The 22,369-nt window shown below is 39.4% G+C and overlaps 1 non-coding gene across 1 annotated transcript; it reads right to left on the bottom strand.

Moving 5' to 3' along the window:
- Positions 1 to 730: 730 nt before the first annotated feature.
- LOC112798416 (small nucleolar RNA R71) lies at positions 731 to 834 on the bottom strand. Its single transcript, XR_003200028.1, has one exon. It is a non-coding gene; the product is annotated as a small nucleolar RNA R71 (small nucleolar RNA).
- Between the last annotated feature and the right edge of the window lie 21,535 nt (positions 835 to 22,369).

Raw genomic sequence — 22,369 nt, forward strand, 5'->3', positions numbered from 1 at the left:
TGCTTTTTCTTTCTATTGCCTTTCATTTCAAGCAACTAACTCACTGACCCACTAACTATTTGAATTAATTCCTCAACGGCTCTGACCATACTCTTCCATTAACCAAGAGTATTCAACTTGTTTGTTGCTTGTGGTGTGTTCTTGTATGACAGGTAGGAGAGGAGAGACATCAACTCTTCCATATACCGAACCAGAGAGGACCCTTCATAGACTTAGAAGGAAAGCAAGAGGGAAGAGAGTACTGAGAGAAGAAGAATCTGAAGGAGAATCTGAGGACAATTTTGAGGAAGCTCTAGATCTCAACATGGATAGAGAAGTTCACAACCATGAGAGGGCTGATGGAAACAATGCCATTCCTGAGAGGAGGGTTCTTGGTTCATACATAAACCCAACCTCTGGGAATTGTGGTAGTAGCATTCAGAAACCACCCATTCAGGCCAACAATTTTGAACTCAAACCACAGCTAATATCACTGGTGGAGGATCATTGTTCATTTGGTGGGAGTGCTAATGAAGATCCAAACCAACATCTCACAAAATTCCTGAGAATTTGTGACACAGTGAAGTCCAATGGAGTCCAGGAAGATGCCTACAAACTACTCTTGTTCCCATTTTCACTTAGGGACAAGGCAGCTAAGTGGCTGGAATCATTCCCAAGGGACAGCCTAACAACCTGGGATGAGGTGGAGAGCAAATTTCTGGCATGTTTCTACCCCCCACAAAAGGTCAATAGGCTTCGATCTGAGGTTCAGACTTTTAGACAACAAGATGGTGAGACGCTCTACGAGGCATGGGAGAGGTTCAAAGAGTTGACAAGGAAATGCCCACCAAACATGTTCCCTGATTGGGTGCAATTGCATATTTTCTATGATGGACTTTCTTATGAATCAAGGAAGGCTGTAGACCATTCATCAGGAGGTTCATTGAACAGGAAAAAGACTGTGGAAGAAGCCATTGAAGTGATTGAGACAGTTGCTGAGAATGAATACTACTATGCTTCAGAGAGACACAACACTAAGGGAGTCATGGAGCTGAACCATGTTGATACAATTCTAGCACAAAACAAGGTGTTTGCCAAGCAACTAGCAGAGCTCACCAGGAAATTGGACACAAAGCAAGTGGCTACAATACACACACAAGATCAAGAGGAAGTAAGCACTGAAGGAGGTGATTGGGAAGAGGCCAACTATGTGGGAAACCAAAGGCAATCATATGATCCACATTCCAATACTTACAACCCAGGATGGAAAAACCACCCAAATTTTGGGTGGGAAAACCAGCAAAGCCAACCACAAAATCACAAACCTTACAACCACAACCAACATAACAATTCCACATACCAAAACTCCAACCAAAGATCATACCAAGCCACACAAACCACTTACTCCCAACCACCATATCATGGCCAAAATAACCAACCTGCCCAACCTAATCCGAACCAACAATTTCAAGATCAATTAAATAGGATAGAAGGAATGCTTGCAACCATGAGTCAAGACATAACCGATTTGAAAGCTTTTAAGGAAGAAGTAAATTCTAACTTGCAAAACCAAGGAGCGGCCATCCAGAAGCTAGAAAATCAAATTGTGTATTTGTCTAAGCAAACCCCTGGGCCAAGCGTTTTTCATGCTGCCAAGGCTATTGCAAGGGGAGAATGTAAAGCCATAACACTCAGAAGTGGAAAGAAACTAAGGGAGATCTCAAAGGAAACCACAGAGGATGAAGCAAAGGAAGATGTGGGAGACAAGGAACAGGGACAATCTTTTACACCATCTGCAACAAAAGAAAAAGAAAAAGAGGTCCTGAAGCCTTATACACCCAAAGTACCATATCCTCAGCGTTTGATGAAAAGTGAAAAGGATGGCCAATTCTCCAGATTCTTGGAGATTTTCAAGAAGCTTCAAATCAACATTCCGTTTGCTGAGGCAATAGAGCAAATGCCACTTTATGCAAAATTCTTAAAGGAATTAATGACCAAGAAGAGAAGCTGGAGGAATGAGGAAACTGTGTTGTTAACTGAAGAATGCAGTGCCATCATTCAGCACAAATTGCCTCAAAAATTGAAGGATCCAGGCAGTTTCCAAATCACCTGCATCATAGGAGAAGTCATGGTGGAGAAGGCCTTGTGTGACTTAGGGGCCAGTATCAATTTGATGTCTCTAACAATGATGAAAAGAATGAAGATTGAGGAAGCCAAACCAACAAGAATGGCCCTCCAATTGGCAGATCGAACTTTTAAGTTCCCTCATGGGATAGTTGAGGATTTGTTGGTGAAAGTGGGGGATTTTATATTTCCAGCCGATTTTGTGGTGTTAGATATAGAGGAAGAAGCCAAAGCTTCCATAATTCTGGGAAGACCCTTCCTGGCTACTGCTGGAGCCATCATAGATGTCCAAAAGGGTGAACTCACTCTTAGGCTACATGATGAGAAATTGGTGTTTAACGTATTCAAGGCAATGAGCTATCCATCAGAATCACTAAAGGAATGCATGAGGGTGGATGTAGTGGATATTGCAGTACAAGAAACCTTTGAGGAAACCACAAGGGAAGTGGCAGAGGAGGAGTTCACCAAGGATATTGAAGTTAGTGACATCAAGGCTGCTGAAACAACCATGCCAAGCATGCCAGAGAAAGTGAAAGAAGAAAAGGAAGCACCAAAACCTGAGCTCAAAGCATTGCCCCCTAATCTCAAGTATGCATACTTGGGTAGTGGTGAGAGCCATCCTGTTATCATTAGCTCTACCCTGAGCCAAGAACAGGAAGAAGAATTGATCAAGGTGCTACAAACTCATCAAGATGCCATTGGATGGACCCTAGCTGATTTGAAGGGGATAAGTTCATCCATATGCATGCATAAAATCTTGTTAGAAGAGGATGCTAGACCCTCCATTCAAGCTCAGAGAAGATTGAATCCCGTCATGAAAGAAGTGGTACAAAAGGAGGTCATGAAGTTATGGCAGGCAGGGGTAATCTACCCCATTTCTGACAGCCCATGGGTTAGTCCCATCCATGTAGTTCCCAAGAAAGGTGGCATAACTGTGGTGCCAAATGAGAGGAACGAACTCATACCCACAAGAACTGTCACTGGGTGGAGGATGTGCATAGACTACAAGAAGCTCAATAAAGCCACCAGAAAAGATCATTTTCCACTCCCATTCATGGATCAGATGCTTGAAAGGCTTGCAGGACATGCTTATTATTGCTTTCTGGATGGATACTCAGGCTATAATCAGATAGTAGTTGATCCAAGAGATCAAGAGAAAACATCATTTGTTTGTCCATATGGGGTTTTTGCGTATAGACGCATGCCCTTTGGATTGTGCAATGCACCTGCAACTTTCCAAAGGTGCATGCTGTCCATCTTTTCGGACATGATCGAAAAGTTTATTGAAGTTTTCATGGATGATTTTTCTGTGTTTGGAAATTCTTTCCCTAGCTGCCTACACCACCTTGCCTTGGTGCTTAAGAGATGCCAAGAGACCAACCTAGTATTAAACTGGGAAAAGTGTCATTTCATGGTCACAGAAGGAATAGTCCTTGGCCATAAAGTGTCCAATAGAGGCATTGAGGTGGACAAAGCTAAGGTGGAACTCATTGAAAAACTACCTCCACCAAGTAATGTCAAGGCAGTTAGGAGTTTTTTGGGACACGCTGGCTTTTACAGAAGGTTTATTAGAGACTTTTCTAAAATAGCCAAACCCGTGAGTAACTTGCTTGTCTCTGATACACCTTTTGTATTTGATAAAAATTGCATGCTAGCCTATGAACTGTTGAAGCAAAAACTTTCCTCTGCACCTATCATTGCCCCACCTGATTGGAACTTACCTTTTGAACTGATGTGTGATGCATCAGACCTTGCTATTGGGGCAGTGTTAGGACAAAGGAAAGACAATTTGGTACATGTGATTTATTATGCCAGTAAGGTCTTGAATGATAACCAAAGGAATTACACAACCACTGAAAAAGAACTCTTGGCAATAGTCTTTGCATTTGAAAAATTTAGATCATATCTCATTGGGTCTAAAGTCATTGTCTTCACTGATCATTCAGCTTTAAAATACTTACTTGCTAAACAAGAATCCAAACCAAGACTTATTAGATGGGTTCTTTTGTTGCAGGAATTTGGCATTGAAATCAAAGACAAGAAGGGTGTAGAGAACAAGGTAGCAGACCATTTATCAAGGATACCATGTGAAGAAGGAAGCACACAAAGCACACATATAAATGAGTGCTTTCCTGATGAACAACTCATGGTAATTCACAAAGCACCCTGGTTTGCAGACATAGCAAACTTCAAGGCCACTGGGAGTTTGCCGTTGGAATTTAACAAGCATCAAAGGAAGAAATTGGTAAATGATGCCAAATACTTCATCTGGGACGAACCATACTTGTTCAAAAAATGTTCGGATGGCATACTAAGAAGATGCATATCAGAGGAAGAAGGAAGGGAAGTCTTATGGGACTGCCATGGCTCCACTTATGGAGGACATTTTGCAGGAGAAAGAACAGCAGCTAAGGTGTTGCAGTGTGGTTTTTATTGGCCCACTATCTTCAAAGATGCAAAGGAACTAGTGAAGCACTGCCATGAATGCCAGAAAGCGGGGAACCTGCCAAGAAGAAATGAAATGCCACAACAATTAATTCTGGAACTTGAATTGTTTGATGTATGGGGGATAGATTTAATGGGACCCTTTCCCACCTCATACTCAAATAATTACATTCTTGTGGCAGTAGACTATGTCTCCAAATGGGTTGAAGCAATAGCAACTCCAACCAATGATAATAAGGTGGTCATGAACTTCCTCAGAAAACACATTTTTTGCCGTTTTGGGGTTCCAAGAGCAATCATCAGTGATGGAGGAAGCCACTTCTGCAACAAACCATTAGAGGCATTGCTTCTAAAATATGGAGTCAAACATAAGGTAGCCACACCATACCATCCACAGACAAGTGGGCAAGCCGAAATATCTAATAGGGAACTCAAAAGAATCTTGGAAAAGACTGTGGGAGCTTCAAGGAAGGACTGGTCGATTAAGCTAGATGATGCTCTTTGGGCATATAGGACAGCTTTCAAAACACCAATTGGAATGTCTCCTTATCAACTAGTATATGGAAAGGCTTGCCATTTGCCACTGGAGTTGGAGCACAAGGCATTTTGGGCCTTGAAACTCTTAAACTTGGACAGCAAAGCTGCTGGAGAAAGAAGGATGTTGCAAATTCAAGAGTTGGAAGAATTCAGAGCTGAAGCTTATGAGAATGCCAAAATTTACAAAGAAAGAGCAAAGAAGAAGCATGACAGCAACATAGCCCCAAGGAAATTTGAAGAGGGACAAAAAGTATTGCTCTACAATTCTAGGCTGAAGCTATTTCCAGGGAAGCTAAAATCAAGGTGGTCTAGACCATTCCTTGTCACCAAGGTCTCCCAATATGGACAAGTAGAAATCATGGAAGAAAAGTCACAAAGAACCTTCACTGTGAATGGTCAAAGACTCAAACATTACTTGGGAGATGTAGAGGAGAAGGACAAGGTTAAATATCACCTCAACTGAGGAAACTGACCGTCAAGCTAATGACGTTAAAAGAGCGCTTGTTGGGAGGCAACCCAACCTGAGGTAACACTCTTTTGCTATTTCTTTTATTTGTTTCAATAAAAAGGTGAAGTAGTTTCTGTGCATTGCAAAGAATTAAGTTTGGTGTTTCACACCAAACAATGAATTCGTGGATCAATAATTCAAAGGGGAATGTGTAACTCTAATTTTGGTGTTCCACCATAAAGATCAACTGAACACAACAACCTTTGAATTATATGAAAGGAATAACCATTCTAAGCAATCACAGAAATGCTTAAAATCCTTAGTAGCAACTTCATTCCAAGGAGAATTCAAGGATTCAAAGAGCAGAGGAGTAAGTAGGAGATTAAGTTTGGTGTTCACACACCAACTTAAGACTCAGACGCTTGCCCATACATAGTTGAGCTAACCACTCAAGTGCTTGAGAAGCAAGCAACTTCATCACTCTTTGCAGGAAAGGAAACAAGGAGCTTAGAAAGAACATGAAGCAACAACTAGGAGAAGAAGGAGAAATCAAATTGTTTCCTGGCAACAAGGAGAAAACAAGAAATTTCACAAGGTGGTGTTGTTCCTTGACCATTCTTTAAAAGGCAAACAAAAGCATGCTTGTTCTGGTTTAAACTGTAATTGTTGAATCTTTCTGGAATGTGAAGTCATTTTGTAGGAGTGTTGGTTTACTGCTTTGAATAAAGTGAATGCCTAGATGTTTGGATATAACTTCACCATCCTAAACAAATGCTTGCCATGCTTGTTCTGTTTTCAAAAATAAAAGAAAAGTTTGAACAAAAGTAACTTGGCTCAATTAGTGACAAATCAAGTAGAATTAAGTGGTGGTATGCATGCTTGATTGTTCAGTCAGATCACTGGAATATAGAGTGTAGAATTATCATTTTTTTGTGTAGAAGTTGAGTATTGTCTATGGATCTTGATGAATAAATGTCTTTGGCCATGAAAAAGAAAGAAAAAGAAGAAGAAAAAGCCACTGAAAAAGGGCAACCAAAAAGCAAAAAGATTGAGAAAATAAGCTAGGCACCAATGGTTTGAACTTCTGAGACAAATGCCTGTGGTGTTTATGTATTAAGGATATGCTTGGATGAATAGGTTCTGAGGAGTGTTTCAACACTTGGTAACTTGGGTTAACTAACCCGGGATTATCAACCAAAAGTCCATTATCAAGAGCAACCTAAATACAAAACATTTAGTCACACAAAGAGGTGCTGGGCACCAATGTCTCAAGAAGAAATGTGAACTAAAATGCCTGTAGTGGATATGTGTAATGCAATGATAAGAAGAAGAAAATGCCAAAGGCTTATGCAACACATGACACTGAGCAAACAAGGAGCAAAGGAGCTCTAAGAAAAAGAAAAAAACAAAGAAAGGAAAATGTGCCAAAGACATAAGAATAACAAGAGGCCATAGCAGTGTTTGATGGATGCAATGAAAAAGTGATAATTCTACCTGATAAGAATGAAAAAGTGAGGCTGCAACTTTCTGCATAAAACCCTTCTGATGAACTTCAAATGCTTGCTAGTATAGCCAATGTATTTGCTTTTTGTTTCATACTTTCTTCTCAAATAACTCAGGACTTGCTTAGGGACAAGCAAGTATTAAGTTTGGTGTTGTGATGCCAAGGCATCTTAGGCTAGTTTCACTAGCAATTTTCTGTTAGTTTTAGTTGTTTTATGCATTTTCTTGAGCTTAAAGTAACCAAGAATGGTTAAATGAACAACAAAGTAATGAATCATCCAAACAGTGTAATTTTGATGCAAATTCCATGAGTTTTTAGTTATATTACTTGAATGCTATGAATGGAAGAATTCTCATGAAATTTTGCAAGACTTTGATGCAATTGTGTGGATGATTTCAGGGAAGAAGAGGCTAGGCAAGGAAGCAACAAAATCAATAAAGGAAGCTTGAAGATCACATGTGCCATATAATGCTGAAAGTGGCGTTTAACCTCCAGTTTAACCTTAAACTGGAAGTTAAACGCCAGAATAAGAAATGCACCAAAGCTGAAAGTGGCGTTTAACCTTCAGTTTAAGGTTAAACTGAAGGTTAAACGCCAGAATCATGAAAGCTGAGAAAAGAGGAAACTGGCGTTTAACCTCCAGTTTAACCTTAAACTGAAGGTTAAACGCCAGAATGAGAATGGCACCAAGGGAGTGTTTCCACGTTTAACCTCCAGTTTGACCTTAAACTGGAGGTTAAACGTGTTCGAACCATATTATGCACCAGGAAGCCATTTCCACGTTTAAGCTCCAGTTTGACCTCAAACTGGAGCTTAAACGTGTTCGGCGTTTTTGCTCCTCCAGGGTTGCCTTCTCATTTCCATGTTTAAGCTCCAGTTTGACCTCAAACTGGAGCTTAAACGTGTTCTACCAAGAATTGCCTCCAGGGTTGCAATCTTCATTTCCACGTTTAAGCTTCAGTTTAACCTTAAACTGAAGCTTAAACGTGTTCGATTAATTACCCTCCTGGGTTGCTTTCTTCCAATTCCACGTTTAAGTTTCAGTTTAACCTTAAACTGAAACTTAAACTTCAACTTAAACGCCACTCTTTGAAAGGGTTTCTGGGCCAATTATATTGAGGTTTAAGTTAGCATTTGAGCACAAATATTAACTTAAACCTATTATGGTATGAAACCCAATTGAATATCATGGTTTATGGGATTGGGCCTGAAGAATTGATGAGTCTGGAACTTCAATTTGTTGAGTCTTGTGTCATTACTTGTTTATCACTAAGTTTGCTCAATAAATGTTACAGAGTTGGATCACAGCCTCATCAGGATTATGGATCATAAACCCAAAGCAAAAAGGAAATCAGGGAAAGGCCTCAAAGCCCAAGAATCACAACAGAAGCTCAATTTAGAAAGTGTATAAATAGGATAGAATTGAAGTTAGTTAGGACTTTACTTTTTGACACTTGGAATTTTCATACTTTTGTAATTGAATTCAGAGCTATGATTCACTAAACCCCTTTCATTGGGTTAGGGAGCTCTATTGTAATTCAATGAATCAATAATAGTTTTTATCTTCTTCTTCAATCTTTTCTCTTGAATTTTGTTAGAAAGCTTCTCGATCTAATTCCATTGGGTAGTTGTCTTGGGAAAGAAACTACCCATAATTGGAATCCTTCGGAACCTTGGGAAAGGAATGGAGGATTCATGCTAGAGAAGCTTTCTCACAGTGAATTGGATTGGGGTTTGGATGGATATTGTGACATGTAATCCTACCAAATTGTGGTTCATGAAACTGTGTGGTATAATCAGTAATCGAACATCATCTCTTCTTATGAACATTTAAACCAAGGGATTGGGAATTTGTTTGTTTTTAGAGAGAATTGGTGAGCCAAGGGATTGGGATCCAATCATATAAGATTGCCAAGCAAAATTCAATGAATGCATTGGTTGAGGAAGAGATAAAAATGTTTTGATTCGGAGATCTCAATATCTCCTAACACCCAATGAACTCCCCATTTCTGATCTACACTTTCTCTTTACATTCTGCAATTTAAATTCATGCAATCACCCCCATCCCATTTAATTCCAGCAATTTAGTTTCTCGCTCTTTAATTCATGCAATTTTACATTCCGCAAGTCTCATCTAAATCTTGATTCCGCTCAACTAGAACACACTTCTAATTCGAATTGCTCACTCAACCAATCCTTGTGGGATTCGACCTCACTCTATTGTGAGTTTTTACTTGACGATAACCGGTGCACTTGCCGGAAGGAATTTTTGCCGATCGTGCAATTTCCTAAATCGTAGCATATCAAGTTATGCTAGATCAGAAGTCAGACAATAATGATTCCTCGCTTTGTGTCTTTATTAAGATGTCACTGATGAGCGGATAATTTATACGCTTTTTGGCATTGTTTTTATATAGTTTTTAGTAAGTTTGAGCTACTTTTAGGGATGTTTTCATTAGTTTTTATGTTAAATTCACATTTCTGGACTTTACTATGAGTTTGTGTGTTTTTCTGTGATTTCAGGTAAATTCTGGCTGAAATTGAGGGACTTGAGCAAAACTCTGAAGAAGGCTGACAAAAGGACTGCTGATGCTGTTGGAATCTGACCTCCCTGCACTCGAAATGGATTTTCTAGAGCTACAGAACTTTAATTGGCGCGCTCTCAACGGCGTTGGAAAGTAGACATTCAGAGCTTTCCAGCAATATATAATAGTCCATACTTTATTCGAAGATTGATGACGTAACTTGGCGTTGAACGCCAAGTACATGCTGCTGTCTGGAGTTAAACGCCAGAAAAACGTCATGATCCGGAGTTGAACGCCCAAAACACGTCATAACTCGGAGTTCAACTCCAAGAGAAGCCTCAGCTCGTGGATTAATCAAGCTCAGCCCAAGCATACACCAAGTGGGCCCCGGAAGTGGATTTATGCATCAATTACTTACTCATGTAAACCCTAGGAGCTAGTTTATTATAAATAGAACATTTATCTATTGTATTAGATATATTTTTGACAGTTTAATCTCTTGATCATTCGGTCACTTGATCATGGAGAGGGCTGGCCATTCGGCCATGCCTGAACCTTTTGCTTATGTATTTTCAACAGTGGAGTTTCTGCACACCATAGATTAAGGGTGTGGAGCTCTACTGTACCTCAAGTATTAATGCAATTCTATTTTCTTTTATTCAAATCTCTCTTATTCTTATTCCAAGATATTCATTCGTACCCAAGAACATGATGAGTGTAATGATGAAAGTGACGATCATTATCATTCTCACTTATGAACGCACGTGATTGACAACCACTTCCGTTCTACATGCAACCGAGCTTGAATGTGTATCTCTTAGATTCTCCAACAGAATCTTCATGGTATAAGCTAGATAGATGGCGGCATTTATGAGGATCCGGAAAGTCTCACCTTGTCTGTGGTATTCCGAGTAGGATCCTGGGAATTCGGAAAGTCTCACCTTGTCTGTGGTATTCCGAGTAGGATTCCGGTAATGAATGACTGTGACGTGCTTCAAACTTGCAAGTGCTGGGCGTTAGTGACAGACGCAAAAGAATCAAGGGATTCTATTCCAGTAGGCGCAGGAACCAACCAGTGATTAGCCGTGCTGTGACAGAGTGCGTGAGTGTAGTTTTCACTGCGAGGATGGGATGTAACCATCAACCATGGGTGATGCCTCCAGACGATTAGCCGTGCGAGTGACAGCCGCATAGGATCATTTTCCCGAGAGGATTGAAAGTAGCCACCGCTGATGGTGAACCCCTATACACAGCTTTCCATGGAAAAGAGTAAGAAGGTTGAGTTGAAGCAGTGGGAGAGCAGGCATCCTTGAGCCATACAGTATCTCCATATGCTTATCTGAAATTCTCACTAATGAATTTACATAAGTATTCTATCCCTTTTATTATTTATTTTCTTATTTCTATTTTCGAAAACCCATAAACCATTTTAATCTGCCTAACTGAGATTTGCAAGGTGACCATAGCTTGCTTCATACCAACAATCTCTGTGGGATCGACCCTTACTCACATAAGGTTTATTACTTGGACGACCCAATACACTTGCTGGTTAGTTGAACGGAGTTGTGAGCTTCTCTAACAATGCCTGAAACTCTGTTATCACAATTTCGTCCACCAAGTTTTTGGCGCCGTTGCCAGGGATTGTTCGAGTATGGACAACTGACGGTTCATCTTGTTGCTCAGATTAGGTAATTTTCTTTTCAAAAATCTTTTTCAAAATTTTTCTTTCCTTTTTCGTTTTTCCAAAAATGTTTTTCGAAAAAAATCAATAAAAATACAAAAAAATTAGAAAATCATAAAAATCAAAATATTTTGTGTTTCTTGTTTGAGTCTTGAGTCAATTTTTAAGTTTGGTGTCAATTGCATGCTTTTAAAAATTTTTCTTGCAATTTTCGAAAATCTCATGCATTCATAGTGTTCTTCATGATCTTCAAGTTGTTCTTGACAAGTCTTATTGTTTGATCTTGATGATTTCTTGTTTTGTGTCTTTTGTTGTTTTTCATGTGCATCTTTGCATTCATATTTTTCATGCATTAAAGATTTCTAAGTTTGGTGTCCTGCATGTTTTCTTTGCATAAAAAATTTTTCAAAAATATGTTCTTGATGTTCATCATGATCTTCAAAGTGTTCTTGGTGTTCATCTTGACATTCATAGCATTCTTGCATGCATTCATTGCTTTGATCTTAAAATTTCATGCATTGATTATTTTTGTTGTTTTTCTCTTTCATAATTAAAAATTCAAAAATCAAAAAATTATCTTTTCCTTATTGCCCTCCAAATTTTCGAAATTTTCGGTTGACTTGGTCAAAAATTTTTAAAATTAGTTGTTTCTTACAAGTCAAGTCAAAATTTCAATTTTAAAAATCTTATCTTTTCAAAATCTTTTTCAAAAATCATATCTTTTTCATTTTTTTTGAAAATTTCAAAAATCTTTTTCAAAATATTTTCAAAATCTTTTTCTTATCTTTATATCAAATTTTCGAAAATATGCTAACAATTAATGTGATTGGTTCAAAAATTTAAAGTTTGTTACTTTCTTGTTAAGAAAGGTTCAATCTTTAAGTTCTAGAATCTTATCTTGTAGTTTCTTGTTAGTTGAGTCTTTTTAAAAAAAAATTAAATCTTTTTCAAAATATCTTTTTATTAAAATTTTTATCTTATCTTTTTATCTTTTATCTTATCTTTTTCAAAATTTTATCTTTTTCAAAATTTGATTTCAAAATGTCTTATCTAACTTCTTATCCTCTTATCTTTTTCAAATTTGATTTCAAATCTTTTTCAATCAACTAACTAACTTTTTGTTTGTTTCTTATCTTTTTCAAAACCACCTAACTACTTTTCTCTCTCTAATTTTCGAAAATTCTCCCTTTCTTTTTCAAAAATTCTTTTTGTTTTAAATTTTAATTTTAATTATATTTTGTCTTTGATTTTCGAAAATTACTAACCTCTTTTTCAAAAATTATTTTCGAAATCTTCCTTCTCTTTTCTTCTTCTATTTAATTATTTAATTACTAACACTTCTCTTCACCTCTCTTCATCCAAAAATCCGAATCCCCATCTTCATTCTTCTACCCCCTTCTTCTTCTACTAACATAAAGGAATCTCTATACTGTGACATAGAGGATTCCTCTTTCTTTTCTTGTTTTCTTCTCTTTCATATGAGCAGGAACAGAGAAAAAGGCAATCTTGTTGAAGTTGATCCAGAACCTGAAAGGACTCTGAAGAGAAAATTAAGAGAAGCTAAATTAAATTATTCTAAAGGTAACCTTTCAGAAATTTTCGAACAAGAGAAGGAGATGGCAACCGAAAATAATAATAATAATAATGCAAGGAGAATGCTTGGTGACTTCACAAAGCCAACGTCCAAGTTTGATGGAAGAAGCATCTCCATTCCTGCCATTGGAGCCAATAACTTTGAGCTTAAGCCTCAACTAGTTGCATTAATGCAACAAAACTGCAAGTTTTATGGACTTCCATCTGAAGATCCTTATCAGTTTTTAACTGAGTTCTTGCAGATCTGTGAGACTGTAAAGACGAATGAAGTTGATCCTGAAGTCTACAGACTCATGCTTTTCCCTTTTGCTGTAAGAGACAGAGCTAGAATATGGTTGGATTCACAACCTAAGGATAGCCTGGACTCCTGGGATAAGCTGGTCACTGCCTTCTTGGATAAATTCTTTTCTCCTCAAAAGCTGAGCAAGCTGAGAGTGGATGTTCAAACCTTCAAACAAAAAGATGGTGAATCCCTCTATGAAGCTTGGGAAAGATACAAGCAGCTGACCAAAAGATGTCCATCTGACATGTTTTCAGAATGGACCCTATTAGATATATTCTATTATGGTCTCTCTGAATTTTCGAAAATGTCATTGGACCATTCTGCAGGTGGATCTATTCACCTGAAGAAAACGCCTGAAGAGGCTCAAGAACTCATTGATATGGTTGCAAACAACCAGTTCATGTATACCTCTGAGAGGAATTCCGTGAATAATGGGATACCTCAAAAGAAAGGAGTTCTTGAAATTGATGCTCTGAATGCCATATTGGCTCAGAACAAAATGTTGACTCAACAGGTCAACATAATCTCTCAAAATCTGAATGGATTGCAACATGCATCCAACAGTACTAGAGAGGTAGCTTCTGAAGAAGCTTATGATCCTGAGAACCCTGCCATGGCAGAAGTTAATTACATGGGTGAACCTTATGGAAACACCTATAACCCATCATGGAGAAATCACCCAAATTTCTCCTGGAAGGATCAACAAAAGCCTCAACAAGGCTTTAACAATGGTGGACGCAATAGGCTGAGCAATAGTAAGCCATATCCATCATCTTCTCAGCAACAGACAGAGAATTCAGAACAAAACACTTCTAATTTAGCCAATATTGTCTCTGATCTGTCAAAGGCCACTTTCAGTTTCATGAATGAAACAAGATCCTCCATTAGAAATTTGGAGGCACAAGTGGGCCAGCTGAGTAAGAAAGTCATTAAAACTCCTCCCAGTATTCTCCCAAGCAATACAGAAGAGAATCCAAAAGGAGAGTGCAAGGCCATTGATGTGATCAATGTGGCCGAATGCACTAGGGAGGAGGAGGACGAAAATCCTAGTGAGGAAGACCTCCTGGGACGTCCTTCAAGCAAGAAGGAGTTTCCTATTAAGGATCCAGAGGAATCTGAGGCTCATATAGAAACCATAGAGATTTCCATTAAATCTCCTTCTGCCATTCATGAGCTCTGAAGACTATTCTTCCTCTGAAGAGGATGAAGATGTGACTGAAGAGCAAGTTGCTCAATATTTAGGAGCTATCATGAAGCTGAATGCCAAGCTGTTTGGTAATGAGACTTGGGAAAGTGAACCTCCCTTGCTCATTAGTGAACTAGACACTTGGATTCAGAAAACTTTACCTCAAAAGAAACAAGATCCTGGCAAGTTCTTAATACCTTGCACCATAGGCACCATGAGCTTTGAAAAGGCTCTATGTGACCTAGGGTTAGGGATAAATCTTATGCCACTATCTGTAATGGAGAAGCTGGGAATCATTGAGGTACAACCTGCCTTGTTCTCATTACAACTGGCAGATAAGTCATTGAGACAAGCTTATGGAATAGTAGAGGACGTGCTAGTAAAGGTTGAAGGCCTTTACATCCCTGCTGATTTCATAATCTTAGACACTAGGAAGGAAGATGATGAATGTATCATCCTAGGAAGACCTTTCCTAGCCACAGCAGGAGCTGTGATAGATGTCAACAGAGGAGAATTAGTCCTTCAATTGAACGGGGACTACCTTGTGTTTAAGGCACATGGCCATCCCTCTGTGACAAAAGAAAGTAAGCATGAAGAGCTTCTCTCAGTTCAGAGTCAAGAAGAGCCCACACAGTCAAACTCTAAGTTTGGTGTTGTGAGGCCACAACCAAACTCTAAGTTTGGTGTTCAAACTCCATATCCAAACTCTAAGTTTGGTGTTGGGACTACACACTAACATTGACCTGATCACCTTGTGGCTCCATGAGAGCCACTGTCAAGCTATTGACATTAAAGAAGCGCTTGTTGGGAGGCAACCCAATTTTATTTATCTAATTTTATTTTATTTTGTTTCTTTGTTATTTTTGTGTTTAATTAGGTACATGATCATGAGGAGTCACGAAAAAATAAAAAAAATTAAAAACAAAGTCAAAAACAGAAGAAAAAAAATTGTTCACCCTGGAGGTAGCACAGACTGGCGTTCAACGCCAGTAAGGTGCATCTGGCCGGCGTTCAACGCCAGAACAGAGCACCATTCTGGCGCTGAACACCAGAAACAAGCAACATCCTGGCGCTGAACGCCAGGAATGTGCCCAGAGAGGAAAAACTGGCGCTGAACGCCAGTAACAAGCATGAAACTGGCGTTCAACGCCAGAAACATGCTTTACATGGGCGTTGAACGCCCAGAACGTGCACCAATGGGCGTTTAAACGCCAGAATGGTGTGCCAAGGCAATTTACATGCCTATTTGGTGCAGGGATGGAATTCCTTGACACCTCAGGACCTGTGGACCCCACAGGATCATCTCAGGATCTGTGGACCTCACAGGATCCCCACCTACCTCGCCCTCTCTCTTTCCATTCATGGTCATTCCTTCTATTTTTCATTCACCACCTACATCTATCCACTCTTCCCCATACACCCCACCTACCTTTACAATTCAACTTCTCTTTCCCACCCAATCCCACCCATATAGCCGAATCCATCTCCCCTCACTCAAAAAGCACCATTGGACCTTCAAAAAGGCGCCACCCTCACTCAGGTGGATTCATTCCTTGTTCTTTATTTCTTTCTGTTTTCGGTTTTTAATGTTGTGTTTATCTATGTTTTGTGTCTCTACTTCATGATCATTAGTATGTAACCATGCCTTAAAGCTATGAATAAAATCCATTAATCCTTCACCTCTCTTAAATGAAAAATGTTTTAATTCAAAAGAACAAGAAGTACATGAATTTCGAATTTATCCTTGAATTTAATTTAATTATATTGATGTGGTGGCAATACTTTTTGTTTTCTGAATGAATGCTTGAACAGTGCATATTTTTTATCTTGTTGTTTATGAGTGTTAAAATTGTTGGCTCTTGAAAGAATGATGAACAAAGAAAAATGTTATTGATGATCTGAAAAAATCATGAAATTGATTCTTGAAGCAAGAAAAAGCAGTGAAAAAGGAAGCTTGCGAAAAAAAAAAAAGAGTGGCGAAAAAAAAAGAAAAAGAAGGAGCAGTAGAAAAAGCCAATAGCCCTTAAAACCAAAAGGCAAGGGTAAAAAGGATCCAAGGCTTTGAGCATCAATGGATAGGAGGGCCCAAGGAAATAAAATCCAGGCCTAAGCGGCTAAATCAAGCTGTCCCTAACCATGTGCTTGTGTCATGAAGGTCCAAGTGAAAAGCTTGAGACTAAGTGGTTAAAGTCGTGATCCAAGGCAAAAGAGTGTGCTTAAGAGCTCTGGACACCACTAACTGGGGACTCTAGCAAAGCTGAGTCACAATCTGAAAAGGTTCACCCAGTTATGTGTCTGTGGCATTGATGTATCCGGTGGTAATACTGGAAAACAAAGTGCTTAGGGCCACGGCCAAGACTCATAAGTAGCTGTGTTCAAGAATCAACATGCTTAACTAGGAAAGTCAATAACACTATCCGAAATTCTGAGTTCCCAGAGACGCCAATCACTCTGAACTTCAAAGGAAAAAGTGAGATGCCAAAACTATTCAGAAGCAAAAAGCTACAAGTCCCGCTCATCTAATTAAATTAATATTCATTGATATTCCGGAATTTATAGTATATTCTCTTCTTTTATCCTATTTGATTTTCAGTTGCTTGGGGACAAGCAACAATTTAAGTTTGGTGTTGTGATGAGCGGATAATTTATACGCTTTTTGGCATTGTTTTTATATAGTTTTTAGTAAGTTTGAGCTACTTTTAGGGATGTTTTCATTAGTTTTTATGTTAAATTCACATTTCTAGACTTTACTATGAGTTTGTGTGTTTTTCTGTGATTTCAGGTAAATTCTGGCTGAAATTGAGGGACTTGAGCAAAACTCTGAAGAAGGCTGACAAAAGGACTGCTGATGCTGTTGGAATCTGACCTCCCTGCACTCGAAATGGATTTTCTGGAGCTACAAAACTCCAATTGGCGCGCTCTCAACGGCGTTGGAAAGTAGACATCCAGATCTTTCCAGCAATATATAATAGTCCATACTTTATTCGAAGATTGACGACGTAACTTGGCGTTGAACGCCAAGTACATGCTGCTGTCTGGAGTTAAACGCCAGAAAAACGTCATGATCCGGAGTTGAACGCCCAAAACACGTCATAACTCGGAGTTCAACTCCAAGAGAAGCCTCAGCTCATGGATTAATCAAGCTCATCCCAAGCATACACCAAGTGGGCCCCGGAAGTGGATTTATGCATCAATTACTTACTCATGTAAACCCTAGGAGCTAGTTTATTATAAATAGAACATTTATCTATTGTATTAGATATCTTTTTGACAGTTTAATCTCTTGATCATTCGGTCACTTGATCATGGAGAGGGATGGCCATTCGGCCATGCCTGAACCTTTTGCTTATGTATTTTCAACAGTGGAGTTTCTGCACACCATAGATTAAGGGTGTGGAGCTCTACTGTACCTCAAGTATTAATGCAATTCTATTTTCTTTTATTCAAATCTCTCTTATTCTTATTCCAAGATATTCATTCGTACCCAAGAACATGATGAGTGTAATGATGAAAGTGACGATCATTATCATTCTCACTTATGAACGCACGTGATTGACAACCACTTCCGTTCTACATGCAACCGAGCTTGAATGTGTATCTCTTAGATTCTCCAACAGAATCTTCGTGGTATAAGCTAGATAGATGGCGGCATTTATGAGGATCCGGAAAGTCTCACCTTGTCTGTGGTATTCCGAGTAGGATCCTGGGAATCCGGAAAGTCTCACCTTGTCTGTGGTATTCCGAGTAGGATTCCGGTAATGAATGACTGTGACGTGCTTCAAACTTGCAAGTGCTGGGCGTTAGTGACAGACGCAAAAGAATCAAGGGATTCTATTCCAGTAGGCGCAGGAACCAACCAGTGATTAGCCGTGCTGTGACATAGTGCGTGAGCGTAGTTTTCACTGCGAGGATGGGATGTAGCCATCAACCATGGGTGATGCCTCCAGACGATTAGCCGTGCGAGTGACAGCCGCATAGGATCATTTTCCCGAAAGGATTGAAAGTAGCCACCGCTGATGGTGAACCCCTATACACAACTTGCCATGGAAAAGAGTAAGAAGGTTGAGTTGAAGCAGTGGGAGAGCAGGCATCCTTGAGCCATACAGTATCTCCATATGCTTATCTGAAATTCTCACCAATGAATTTACATAAGTATTCTATCCCTTTTATTATTTATTTTCTTATTTCTATTTTCGAAAACCCATAAACCATTTTAATCTGCCTAACTGAGATTTGCAAGGTGACCATAGCTTGCTTCATACCAACAATCTCTGTGGGATCGACCCTTACTCACGTAAGGTTTATTACTTGGACGACCCAGTACACTTGCTGGTTAGTTGAACGGAGTTGTGAGCTTCTCTAACAATGCCTGAAACTCTGTTATCACAATTTCGTCCACCAGTCACCCACGTATACCTCCATGATCTATCCGACATGGTTAGTGAAGACTTTATTCGTTAACCTTTGGTAAGTGGCTCATGTGTTTTTGAGTCCGAATGGCATGACGATGTAGCAGTAGTTTACTTTTGGGGTTAAGAATGAGGTTTTTTCTTGATCGGGCGGGTACATCGGGATTTGACTGTATTCCGAATAGGCGTCCATAAATGAAAGGTATTTGTATCCGGAGGAGGCATCCACCAGAGCGTCGATACTTCGCAGTGGATATAGATCTTTTGGGCAAGCTTTGTTGAGATCGGTGTAATCTGTGCACATCCGCCACTTTTTATTTGATTTTTTCACCAAGACGATGTTGGCTAGCCATATTGGGTACTTTACTTCTCTTATGAATCCCACCTCTAGTTGAGCTTGTACCTGTTCTTCCACAGCTTGGGATCGTTTTGTTTCGAGCTTTCTATGCCTCTGCTGTACTGGCCGAGATCCTGGGTAAACTGCCAACTTGTGGCACATTAACTTGGGGTCTATGCCCGGCATGTCTGCGGCCTTCCAAACGAAGAGATCGACATTGTTTTTTAAGAACTGTATGAGGGACTCCTTTACGTCTCCTTTTAGGATTGTGCCGATATTGGTTGTTTTATCTAGGAAATCTCCGATATGGACTTTTTCTATTTTGCCTTCAGGTTGTGGACGAAGTTCTTCCCGCCTTCGAACTCCTCCGAGTTCGATGGTGTAGATATCTTCTCCTTTGCCTCTGAGGTTCAGACTTTCGTTGTAACAGCGACGCACTGTCTTCTGGTCTGCTTTTATCGTAGCTATCCCTTCTGTGGTTGGTAACTTCATGCAGAGATGTGGAGTCGAGACTACTGCGCCGAGTTAATTTAGCGTTGTCCGACCTATCAAGGCATTGTAGGCTGAACTTACATCGACAACGATGTAGTCTATGTTGAGTGTTTTTGACCAATTTCCTTTTCCAAAGGTTGTCCGCAGCGAGATATATCCAAGTGGTTAGATTGGAGTGTCTCCTGGTCCGAATAAACAGATTGGATATGCTCTGAGCTTTTTTTCCTCTAGGCTGAGTTTGTTGGTGCACGAAATTGCAATCACACTTTTGCAATCCCGCACAACTAACCAGCAAGTGTACTGGGTCGTCCAAGTAATACCTTGCGTGAGCAAGGGTCGATCCCACAGAGATTGTTGGCTTGAAGCAAGCTATGGTTATCTTGTAAATCTTAGTCAGGATATCAGAAATTATCAGGATTGATTGTGAAAAGCAAAAGAACATGAAATGATTACTTGTTTTGCAGTAATGGAGAATAGGTTGAGGTTTGGAGATGCTCCATCTTCTGAATCTCTGCTTTCCTACTGTCTTCTTCTTCAAACACGCAAGTCTCCTTCCATGGCAAGCTATATGTAGGGTTTCACCGTTGTCAATGGCTACCTCCCATCCTCTCAGTGAAAGCGATTGCATATGCTCTGTCACAGCATAGCGGAATTCATCTGTCGGTTCTCAATCAGGCCGGAATAGAATCCATTGATTCTTTTGCGTCTGTCACTAACGCCCCGCCTTCAGGAGTTTGAAGCATGTCACAGTCATTCAATCATTGAATCCTACTCAGAATACCACAGACAAGGTTTAGACCTTCCGGATTCTCTTGAATGCCGCCATCAATTCTAGCTTATACCACGAAGATTCCGGTTAAAGAACCCAAGAGATAACTACTTAATCTAAGGTAGAACGGAGGTGGTTGTCAGGCACGCGTTCATAGTTGAGAATGATGATGATTGTCACGGATCATCACATTCATCCGGATTAAGAACAAGTATTATCTTAGAATGGAAGCAAGCATGATTGAATGAGAAACAGTAGTAATTGCATTAATCCATCAAGACACAGCAGATCTCCTCACCCCCAACCATGGGGTTTAGAGACTCATGCTGTGGAAGATACACAAAGAAAGGTGTAAAGTGTCATGAGGTCATAAGGTACTGATACAATGTCAAAAGATCCTATTAATAGTAAACTAGTAGCCTAGGGTGTACAGAAATGAGTAAATGACGTAAAAATCCACTTCTGGGTCCACTTGGTGTGTGCTTGGGCTGAGCAATGAAGCATTTTCGTGTAGAGACCTTTTCTGGAGTTAAACGCCAGCTTTCATGCCAGTTTGGGCGTTTAACTCCAAGTTTTATGCCAGTTCCGGCGTTTAACGCTGGAATTTCTGAGGCTGATTTGCCACGCCGGTTTGGGCCATCAAATCTTGGGCAAAGTATAGACTATCATATATTGCTGGAAAGCCCAGGATGTCTACTTTCCAAAGCCGTTGAGAGCGCGCCAATTGGGTTTCTGTAGCTCCAGAAAATCCGCTTCGAATGCAGGGAGGTCAGAATCCAACAGCATCTGCAGTCCTTTTTGGTCTCGGAATCAGATTTTTGCTCAGGACCCTTAATTTCAGCCAGAAAATACCTGAAATCACAGAAAAATACACAAACTCATAGTAAAGTCCAGAAAAGTGAATTTTAGCTAAAAACTAATAAAAATATACTAAAAACTAACTAGATTATACTAAAAACATACTGAAAACAATGCCAAAAAGCATACAAATTATCCGCTCATCACAACACCAAACTTAAATTGTTGCTTGTCCCCAAGCAACTGAAAATCAAAATAGGATAAAAAGAAGAGAATATACTATAGACTCCAAAATATCAAGGAAACATAGTTCCAATTAGATGAGCGGGACTAGTAGCTTTTTGCCTCCGAACAGTTTTGGCATCTCACTCTATCCTTTGAGGTTCAGAATGATTGGCATCTATAAGAACTCAGAACTCAGATAGTGTTATTGATTCTCTTAGTTGAGCATAATGATTCTTGAACATAGCTAGTGTATGAGTCTTGGCTGTGGCCCAAAGCACTCTGTCTTCCAGTATTACCACCGGATACATACATGCCACAGACACATAATTGGGTGAACCTTTTCAGATTGTGACTCAGCTTTGCTAAAGTCCCCAATTAGAGGTGTCCAAGGTTCTTAAGCACACTCTTGTTGCCTTGGATCACAACTTTATTTCTTTCTTTTTCTCCTTTTTTTTTCGAAATTTTTTTTTCACTGCTTTTTCTTGCTTCAAGAATCAATCTAATGATTTTTAGATCCTCAATAACAGTTCTATTTTTCTTCCTTCTTTCAAGAGCCAACAATTTTTTTAACATTCTCAAAACAACAAATTCAAGAGACATATGCACTGTTCAAGCATTCATTCAGAAAGCAAAAAGTATTGTCACCACATCAAACTAATTCAACTAGTTTCAATGATAAATTTCGAAATCCTGTACTTCTTGTTCTTTTGTGATTAAAGCATTTTTCATTTAAGAGAGGTGATGGATTCATAGGACATTCATATCTTTAAGGCATAAAATTTCAATTTTATTAATTATGAATTAAAACAAGACTAAAAAATAGATACAAAATGAGACTAGAAAAATGAAAAATAAAAACAAAACAAAGGAAAAAAAACGCAAACATAGGCTCCTAATGATAGAGGTTTTCACAGAGTTAGGACTCAACAACCTTGATTTTGAGAAGTGGATGCTCCCTCAGCTTGAGAGGAGAACTTTTGGCGTTTCAATTCTTGGAGTTCACGCCCCTGCTTCTCTTGTTCCTTCAGCAATTT

The sequence above is a fragment of the Arachis hypogaea genome, chromosome 4 (assembly GCF_003086295.3).
Source record: "Arachis hypogaea cultivar Tifrunner chromosome 4, arahy.Tifrunner.gnm2.J5K5, whole genome shotgun sequence".
Taxonomy (NCBI): Eukaryota; Viridiplantae; Streptophyta; class Magnoliopsida; order Fabales; family Fabaceae; genus Arachis; species Arachis hypogaea.